This window comes from Protopterus annectens, chromosome 11.part0, assembly GCF_019279795.1.
Source record: "Protopterus annectens isolate FY-2018-M chromosome 11.part0, PAN1.0, whole genome shotgun sequence".
NCBI lineage: Eukaryota > Metazoa > Chordata > Ceratodontiformes > Protopteridae > Protopterus > Protopterus annectens.
In genome coordinates this window covers 294,829,360-294,839,359 of record NC_056745.1, presented here as the reverse complement: position 1 = coordinate 294,839,359, position 10,000 = coordinate 294,829,360, and the positions used below count along the sequence as shown (strand labels likewise).

Sequence of the window (10,000 nt, the reverse complement as noted above, 5' to 3'; positions counted from 1 at the left end):
GACAAAGCATCATTATGCAGGGTTTACTGCCATTTAATTTGGTCAGCCCCTGAAGATATTTTGTTAGTTACTAAAGTCATTTAAAATTTGTTAACATTCTTAATGAAACACATTTTCATCAGATTTCACATGCATATATGTATGTGCATGCACACATGCAAACAAATGTACACACATGCAAATCTTGAAAAATTACTCAGTTGTTACATTAAATCGTTTCTATCATATAATTCACATAGTAAATATGCTAGCTTGTAAGATAATTATATAATACTTGCTCAATGTGCACAGCATATGAAAACACCTTCTAAGCATGTTTTAAATTCCTTCATCTTTGCTGAGCATTAAATTCAAATGAAACTGGAAACAACAATGCCTACCAGACATAAGCTGGGGATCAGTACAGTATACTTAATAAACACTGCTGCTTAAATGGTCAGACATCCACAGATCTGTTCCAGATGAAATACAGAAGGGAAAAATTCCAGAAGGCAGTAGTATAGCATTAAAAACAATAACTGAACTTATTCTAGAATTGGTTAGTTTAATTCCAATTATATTTATGTGTTAACTGGTTAAGTGAACTGGCCCTTCATGGATCCTTCTCAGCCACAATGCAGACAAAAGAAATATGAGTAAGTTAATGTGGACAATCAATTAGCTTGTTTTGGAGAGGGGTTAAGTAATTGTGTATGTAAAAAACATTAACTTAGACACAAGAAGAATTTGTAAAAAATGTCATGTAGATAGTGATCAGAGATCAGAAATGAATTCTAGACTCATCAGGACCAGATATTGCCTATAAACCACATTATTGCACAACACATTTTTGAATCACCTGTAAGTGTATTAGGATACCTATCGACACAATATAAAAATACAACACAAAACAGTGAAGCAGCATACAGAGCGGTAATCATACTCGATCCAGAAAATTAAAATGCACAGTGCAGTGAACAACATAACAGTACTGGATATCAGAGTAAATTAAATGTTCACTAGCTTCCAATCAACATTTGTGGAACATCAGGTAAAAGGCAATCAAAAACTAGAGGGTGCATATTTCTAAAGAAAATATGCAAGCAAGATGCTGTGGGTCAAATCACCTTCAAATTTAAGAGGCGTTGAATTTATATCAGAAAGGACAGAACAGGTCTATGACATCTGAAAGAAAACTAAGTATGAAAGAATGGTGCTAGAGATTTGAACTGAAATGGATAGGCTTGAAATGAAGAAACTACATATTTGCTTTTTAAGTAAAACAGCACGTGTGGGCTTTCAGATCTAAAACTGGTTTGTTCATTTTTATAAGTACGCTTATCTTCCTTGAAATAGTATAAAATAAAATCATCTCTTTGTTCATCCCATTTCACAAGTAAAAAATAATAGAATATGAAAAAGAAAATTCAAGTATGGATAAAGAACATTACAAAGACAGTATAGTTTGCTTCATATCTGGCAGAAAGCTCAAGTCCTGAAGACATACAAAACAATGTTTTATACTTGGGTTTTGGGAGATGTCAAAATAACATTTTCAGGAATGGAATTTGATTTTATTTCAAGACATTGCATTTTATCTTTAAACAGCCTTCTGGCCTATACTTAAAAATATACTGTGGCAAAAAGCCAGAGATTGTGATGGGCGCTCATATCTTGCTGTTGTCATGTGATGAATCAGGAATGATCATGTGACTAGGAGGGAGCTTGTCTTAGAAAAGAGGGATACTGACTGTTACACACCTCCATGTGAGCATGTTTGTCAGATAAGGCTATTTTGAGCCTGCATAAAACATGATCTTTTTGACACTGGCCATAATTAATTAAATAATTTCTTACTACAGTGGTGACCCTGCAGATTAGTACGCATATAGGCTTGCTACTCAGTACCCTTATCTTATAACTATGCAAAATGAGAATTATGAGGGCTGTATAATATATGGTGAGTCATGTTGTACTGTATGTTTAGGGGGGACTCTGAACAAAAAAAGTAAAGGCTTAATAAAATATTATTTCTTCACTAGTCTGCACCTCACACAAATGTACGATTTAATAATAATAATACTCTGCCTTATAGAGGGACCTAAGGCAGTGACTGATGATTTTAAAATTTGTTTTGATATATTGGTGTTGACAAAGACTAAATTTTACTTTTAGAATCAATTCTGCTCACAACATTAAAGAAACTAAATTAATAGTACTTTGTTTATGTGGTTAATAGTCTCACAGACAACCACCAAAGATGTACAAGAAGACCTGAAGTGAGTCTTAGCATAGAGGACACCTCAAATGTATGATGCCCCTGACCACTGCATTTTAGTATCAAAGTGACACCTCGACCCCATGTGCAAAAATGGGAAAAGGGGGTTGTGGATGGATGGATCAAACTTTGTTTCAAGTTTTTGCCTACATATTAGACCATCCTGAAACTCATTAGCAACTACTACATAGAATGGATATACAATGACAGTATTAAATATACAGCCAAAATTTAGAAACTGCAGTAAAACTCAATAGTTTAGTGCCAGTTTAACACCCAACTTTGTTAAAATAACTATAGGGGTCATTGAGAATAATGAACTGTAAGCTGCCACGTGAAACGACAAGTATTAACAATCATGACATCGTCTGATGCTGCTCCTCAGACCTCAATACATATAAATTGCTTCATCTGGTCATTGATTTTAACAAGTTTTTTTTTTTTTTTTTTTAAGACTAAACTCATTTAAAATAATGGCACCTGGAAAAAGAACCTTATCAAGCCTGACATAGAGCTCAAAGAAAATTCGGTAGTTTAATGGAAAACAATCTCAAATTTAGGGGGAAATCACTTGTAGCCCTACCCTCAGCTTTCCATTCTGTTTCCACCGTCACCTTCTAGTACAGTCCATACCACAACACAACACACGCACACAGACGTTCCAGTAGCAGCACTTTTAGTAGCAGGACGCATGTTGTGCGCCCATTCCACCATATACACATACAAATCACAAAGGCCCTGAGTCTAACAGAATTAACCCTTCCAGTTTTTGCTAATAGGACGCATGGTAGCAAAACGCAAGCAAACACGTTTAATATTAAAAATCAGAAAGACAGCCTAAAGCGACTTTACTTATACCCTACCAGGTAATGCACAGGCAAAAAATCACGGTGCTGTCAAGGGAATAAGACGTCCTTAACACAGACTATTATTAAGCATTAGACTGTAGTGTCCAGGGAGCCAACTAAGTAAGGTCCGTCAGTCCTACAGTCCAGTTTACAAAATGTCATACAAATAGGACAGCAACAAGGACTGTAACTGAAGTCCTACCTTGGAAACGTATTATTTAACCACTGTTAGACAGTCAATCCCAGAATTCTTTTTATGGCGAGAAAGAAAGAGACTGAGCACAGTGCGCGGGGGTCTGGAGAGGAAAATTATTTTTAGGATGGTCAAGTCAGCTGTCCAAGCAAACGTCCGTCTCCTATCGAGTTTCTTAACTGTACTAAGACTTCAGGGACAAACCCAGCCAAGCAAAAAGCTAGACATCAGCAACCCCTCCCTCCTCTTTTTCTATCTTATCCCAAAAGGTTGAATAATGACAACTTCAGCACCTTGAAGCTCATTCCCACTTCCATTTATTTGGGAATGTACATACATAACTGAAATTTAACAATACACACACTGTGTTTAGATGTTAGAACTGGAACTATTTTATGGCGAGGGATCCAATTCTAGTCAGACTGAAACGAGTGACTGATTTTCCGCGTGCCAAGTTGGTAGGTTTAATATCAGAAAGAGCTCGAGCTCTGCAGTGACATTCCAGAACACAGTAATGCCGGCTACGTTGATTCACGAGCGATAACAGGAGCGCTGCAGCAAGAAGCACTGTAGATGTATGGTGCAAAAGGTTGTGCTAGCAGTTAATTTAGATCAGAAGACAACGACTGTGTGTGTGATTCATAACAGTTAAACCATCCTTGTTTTCATTATATGCAACCGACAGACAATGAGCAACCTTTTATAGATGCAGATAAATTGTTCGATGTGTGCCTGGGAAAGCTGGCATGCTTTACTGTTATTAAATGTACTTTATTGCAGATTTCTAGGTATTTTGACAAAACGGAACGCAATACTTTTGTGAAAAGTACTAAGCCCGATTGTTTCTAATTTGCTATCCGCTTCTTTGTTCCGTCTGGAAAACAGTCACTCCTTGTTATAAGTAAGTGAAAGGATGCTACGCTGCTATTGGGGGCTATGAAATAACTCTTAAACGCAGATATTAAAATGCATCGACTTTACCCACTGACCTGGACTGAGGCATGTCAAGGGCTTTTCTTGCGGACCTAAGAGGCGGTTACTCAGTATGTCACCATAAGGGGGAAGGGGAGACATTAATGTCTTGTCAGGTAAACCCAACGCATACAACTAAGTGTCAACGCCAACGGTAGGGAAAGGGTCTTTTGTAGCACTCCTTTGTTATTTGTAATGTTTCCTTTCGTGCTGACCTGAATAAATCAAGAAGCTGTCATTTTTCTATCCACCAGCCCCTCCTGCGCCCCCCCCCCCAACACACATGTACCATTAAGAAATTTAAAACACTCAACAGAAAATACACCTTCCAGTAGTAGTGTGCACGTTGGTACTTTCGTTATTATTATTGCATTACCTATGAGACTAGAAATGGCAGTGGTCCAAGACAGCTACGATACGGAAAGCCAGCAGCGCTTCTTTCAATCGAAGACGGTGTGTGAATAAAATTGAATGGACATTGCCGCAGGACATTCCTAAAGACAGATGCATTAAATGTACGGTTTAGTGATAGAGTCCTTGCTTGTTTGGGGGAGCTGGCTGGAAAGAAATAGCTTGCCACAGATAACGCCAAGGAAGTGTGCCTTACTCCCGACGTTTCCAAGTGGTTAAAGCCTACTCATTTAATGTATTCACTAGTGTAGAGAGACAGAAATAATTCCTGCAAGTCCATTCCTTTCATGAATGCAGCGTGATACAATCCTGAGTCTAGAATCAGTTTTACCAGCGTTGATCTGCAAAAAGACTGCAGGTTTCATAAGCACATGGGTATTTCCATGTAGACTATATATTGCAGTTGCCCCAACATCTGGTCCATTTTCTGGATCTTATTATTTAATTTGGGGAAATGAAGGACACTAGGATTAGGGTTACCACCTGTCCCACTTTGCGAGGGACAGTCCCTCTTTGGGCAATTGCGTCCTGCAAAAAAATTATAAAAATGGCAAATGTCCTGAGATTTTAGGACAAAATTATTTCCTATATTTTATGTAATAGTTGCATAAAATAGTAATTCTGGATCTGAAACACCTAAATGTTATAAGAAACAGAATAAGCAACTAAAATGCTACAAGAATAAGCTTTTATTTAGGCAAAAAAGTGAAGTTCTGTCCTTTGTACTGGCCGTGGGTATGTTTTGGCCTGCAAAATCTGCCATTTGTACCAAGAATGTCCCACTTTGGGCATTTGAAAAGGTGGCAACCCTAACTAGGATAAGGAAACGGGTTCTTAACTCAGAAGATGAGAGTAGACGCAGAAACAAGTCAGGCAAAATGTGATTAACAATACCCCCCCCCCCCCCCTTCAGAATTGTCTAAAAAACATCATACTTGAGTCAGTTCTGCAACCTTTATTCTCTGATGAGTACCTCCATGTACGCAAGAATGTTGTTACAACACAACAACAACGCAAGAATAACTATCTTAAATACTGCTGGATTAGGCGGGTACACCTGAAAATATTTTAGATGAAAAAAGTAATCAGACAAAACGCATTCAGTTACTTAAAGGAACACTGTGCCTTCAATTTAAGTCTGAGAGAAATGGAGATGAAGTTCCTCAGTCATGTTAAGACTTACAAAGTATCTTTTGAAAGATGCATGAAACAATATTGGGTGTTTCAAAACGTGTGCTTTTCTAAAGAGCTAAAATAGTTAATTCCTTTCCAAAAGAGGGAACATACATTTTTGTTAGAATGTACCCACTCTACAGAACTTCAGAAATGACTGACATGAGGTAAAAAGCTCAACTAATATGCATCTGGTCTGATCTGCTTTGAATTTTTTTAAGTTTAATATAGTGGACTTGCTTCCCTTTTCTTGTCTATTTTAAAAACACTGTCAACTGCCCCCCCCCCCCTCCTTATATATGCACACCATTTGTTTTTAACAATTTTATTATAAAGCAAACAGAGATTTAAAATGATTCTGGATAAATATAATGCCTTTTTTATTTGTATTTGTCATTATGGTGTCCACACTGATTAAAATTAATAGGAAACTCATGAAACTGTTGAAACACTGTTGTACAATGGGATAGATTCATAAACTCACCATTACATATACATGACCATGTAAATGATCAGTAGGTTTTTGGTTTTTCATGAAGCACTCTTACAAAAGACACACAGCACTACAAATAGCTGGCTTCACAGCCATGTGGAATGCTAATGAGGTATTCCAGGGGAATAAACAAGTAGCCATGTGCTTTCTCGTTCCCTGGAACCTCGTCATGAGGTCATCTGCATGGTCAAGCAATTCAAGAAAGTGTTCTGCTGTGTAGGTCAACATAGCCATCCCCACCATTTTGCTGTAGTGAAGATGGCCAAAGGCTATGTTCAACCCCTAATATGAATGTAGTGGGTGGACACCACTAGAAATAAGGTCTTACTATAAAAGTGCTAAAATGGTACCATCAGAAAAATGGGGATCAGGGTGGGATTGAATAATGTTGAAAAGTGCCATACAGGCACTACCATTACTACAGGGATGGGTGTCAGGTGTGGCAGGATACTCTATTATACTGGCACTGACATTACTATGGGGGCTACCATGGGAATAGTGCCTTAAGGCATGCAACAGCATGATGGTGATGGGGATAACACTGGCCACAACTCTTAAACACCCTAATGGCACCACATACATTACAATGTAATACTGGTCACAATTCTTAAATGCCATAATAGCATCACCTGCATTATAGGGGAATACTGGCCACAACTTTTAAACACCATAATGGCACCACCTGCATGACAGGGACTGGGGTTGGAGAACTACTAGACCACCAGGAAATGCACTGCTGTGATGCCAGCAACAGTATTACAGGGATTGTGGAGTGTGGTAAACACTGGAAACCAGAAGAGATCCTAAACTGCCATGATGGTACCAACATTACTATGGAGCCATCTGTGGGGAGATGCATTTGACCATCAGGAAATACCCCTTAAATTACCTTAAGCCACCTATACCATAATTGGGGGTAGCCATTGGACACCAAGGCTTACAGTGTTATGAGCCATAATGGTACCAACAATAGTATGGTGTGGGGGGAATAGCTAGACTACCAGGGTTGACTCTTTATGTGCCAAAAACAGCACTGAGATCATAATAAGAATTAGAGGGTGGGAGGATGCAACAGATCACCAGAACCTAAGTCAGATGTGCTGCAATGGCACTAAAGTATTATGGGTGTGTGTAGGGGGTACCACAGGAATGTAGGGAAAGGTAAGGGAACTTTAGTGTGTGTGTGTGTGTGTGTGTGTGTGTGTGTGTGTGTGTGTGTGTGTGTGTGTGTGTGTGTGTGTGTGTGTGTGTGTGTGTGTGTGTGTGTGTGTGTGTGTGTGTGTGCATACATGCTTGTGCTTGTGAACATGTGTGATAGAGTGACTGGAGGGAGATCCCAATGCCTACATAAGCAACAAGTTACTACTGTGTTGTGCAGGTCAGCCATGATCTGCACATATCAGCAGTACCTGCAAATCAGGAAACATAAATTAGCCAATAATGAGTTCCAGCTTCTTTATTGCTAACATGTTCATTAATCACATTTGGGCACATTGGGCAAGAATTGCCTTTTCTAGTCTGAGCTATATGGTTCTAATGAGATTGTTTCAAGTAGTACATGCAGAATGTGTGTCTTATTATCAACACCATTCTTGGCACAATGATCATACCTTAGTGATGGGTCTGTGTTGCACTGCATCAGCAAAATATTCTGTTATACTGGATATTGATACCTTTCTAGACAGTGAAACATCTGTCTAAGTATGAGATATGAGATTTGTCACAAAAAAATTGTCATAAAAATTATCTCATAAATACATGGGTCTGAACCTGTATAAATCCAGCCTAATGCTCACTTCTTCATCTGCTTCCAAACTAGCCCCATCCTCTTCTTCTTCTGTTTCATCTCACTCCTACACAGTCTGCAATATCCAATGTCTCTCTAAACACCTTCTGTCTTCTATACCATCTCCCTAAGCTACTGCTCACTCTGTAATGCCTCAAGTCTATTAACTGTCTCACAATTTCCCTAGATTATTAACTGTACATCTACTATTTTTCTAACTTGAACCGACATTTATTCATGTACTACAACAGCCTATTGTCAGACTGTCTCATGACTCCACAAGATAAAGTTAGAGTAATGCCCCCAGTTACACAAGATTGTCTTACACTTAGTACAACAGACTCAAATTGTAGCACATCTACATAATAGTTTTCCCATTTTCTTTACTCATATGCCATCAATGTTGTTGTTAAAATCTATTACTGCATACATTTGTAGTATATCTTGGAACACAACATATGTCTTCATTTGTTTTTATAAATAGAAAATAGAGGTTTTTATAGATGTTTGTAAAGGTGTGTAGTATAGCTTGTAACACAATATATGTCTTCAACTGTTTTTATTTATTTATTTTTGTATATAATCTCATGTGTAGCCTGTAATGTTTTGTATCCTATGGTACCTGGAGCTTTTCTCCCCAAGTCTTCACTGAAAACAGGTTCTGTAGACCCAGTCAGACTATCCCAGTAAACAAGTGTCAAATAACTAAATAGATATTGAGACTGAGCAATAGTATACAAGAAAGAAGGCCATATAACATACACATGGGACTCTGAGTAAGACAATAGGTGCCACCAAATATTTAAAAACATAAATTAGGAAATGTGTCCAGGCCTTCTCAAATATTGAAGAAAAAACACCAAAATGGTGATATAAAATGTATTTATTGCTTTCATCCACAATAAAGGACTTCATCAGAATTAATAAATCACTGAATAACTTAACACTTGTATAGTATATAAATGCATCACATGATATAAAAGTAAAAAGTCAGCTGACAAAAACATAAATTGTACATTCACGAAAGTGTATAAATATCTAAAACCTTTCATAATAAAATATCTCTGCAATTTAAAATCATTTAATAAAATAGTTTTAAAAGCCTCCTATCTTTAAAAAAATCAACTTATATTAATAATTTCATTAATTTCAGGTGTTTATCTGCCTATAAATGAAATTGTCACAGAACATATTTTTGTTCAATCAAAGTTTTATAATCCCTACCTCTTGAATCTACAGTATTTGTTGTAAAAATGTGTTCATAAAAATGACATATGTTTATAAAAAGCATTGTTTCAAACTTTTATTTTGATAACATATTGATGTTCTAAAATATACTTTCTAAGTTTCCCTGTAGTCATTCCAACATAAAAAAGTGTTACATAAATGGCATAAAGCAATGCAAATCATTCCTTTAGACTCACATGTGATATCCAGTACTGTAAATACATTTATTACAGAAAGACAGGCAACTGTACCCCACATTAGAAATATAATGACAACCCTTACATGTACCAGAAATATAGGTTGCATTAGGTTTATTGGTAAAGGCAGGTAAATAATAGAATTTGTCATTTTGCCACAATATCTTAATATTGTTGCTTTTAGTATAAACTATATGTGGTCTTTTATCTACCATTTTAACAAGCTGACTGTTCCCACTAAAGATCTTCCAAGTATTTAATAATAAATTATAAATATTTTGAGTGTTAGTAGACTTGTCTAAATAAAACATTTAATAACCTCTCTATCATTGTCTAATATGCCTTTAAATAAAATAGATGAAAAAAAGTTTCTATTATCAATTACATTTTCAGCCACCATCCTAGGAACAGCCATAATATAACCCCTCTTAGAAAAAAAAATG

The 10,000-nt window shown here is 36.9% G+C and overlaps 1 protein-coding gene across 9 annotated transcripts in view; it reads right to left on the bottom strand.

Moving 5' to 3' along the window:
* ABCC9 (ATP binding cassette subfamily C member 9) overlaps positions 1–4,743 on the bottom strand; it is a 1,652,866-nt gene extending 1,648,123 nt beyond the window's left edge. For 5 of the 9 annotated variants that reach the window (XM_044087793.1, XM_044087801.1, XM_044087792.1 and 2 more), the window contains exon 1: positions 3,308–3,489. The gene's annotated coding sequence lies outside the window, so the exon portion shown is untranslated. Of the gene's footprint in view, positions 1–3,120; positions 3,232–3,307; positions 3,490–4,287; positions 4,362–4,646 lie in introns of those variants that run through there. The other 4 variants (XM_044087794.1, XM_044087796.1, XM_044087799.1 and 1 more) reach the window with 4 other exon arrangements.
* Between the last annotated feature and the right edge of the window lie 5,257 nt (positions 4,744–10,000).